The sequence below is a fragment of the Neophocaena asiaeorientalis genome, unplaced genomic scaffold, assembly GCF_003031525.2.
Source record: "Neophocaena asiaeorientalis asiaeorientalis breed wild unplaced genomic scaffold, Neophocaena_asiaeorientalis_V1.1 scaffold629, whole genome shotgun sequence".
Taxonomy (NCBI): Eukaryota; Metazoa; Chordata; class Mammalia; order Artiodactyla; family Phocoenidae; genus Neophocaena; species Neophocaena asiaeorientalis.
This window is the reverse complement of record NW_020175468.1, coordinates 3,494,031-3,494,256: the sequence shown is the minus strand read 5'-3', so window position 1 is coordinate 3,494,256 and position 226 is coordinate 3,494,031. Positions and strand designations below refer to the sequence as shown.

Below are 226 nucleotides of genomic sequence, written 5' to 3'. Positions count from 1 at the left end.
GTCACACTGAGAACCACACTTAGCTGCCCCAGTGCCGGGAACCCAGAGATCCTAAGCCACCGCCAAGCCAGAGACACGTCCCCACCGTGTGGTCCCAGCCCTTGTCCAGGGGCAGAGCTGGTGTCTCTTCTTGCCTCTCTCTCCCTCTATCTTTTCTCTCCCTGCTCCATTTCCCCTCTGCCCCTCCTCACCCGGGATGCCTCCACTTCTCCAAAGCCTGCCCATC

The 226-nt window shown here is 60.6% G+C and overlaps 1 protein-coding gene across 2 annotated transcripts in view; it reads right to left on the bottom strand.

Moving 5' to 3' along the window:
- SLC8A2 (solute carrier family 8 member A2) overlaps positions 1–226 on the bottom strand; it is a 25,744-nt gene that overhangs the window by 20,934 nt on the left and 4,584 nt on the right. The window lies entirely within an intron of this gene.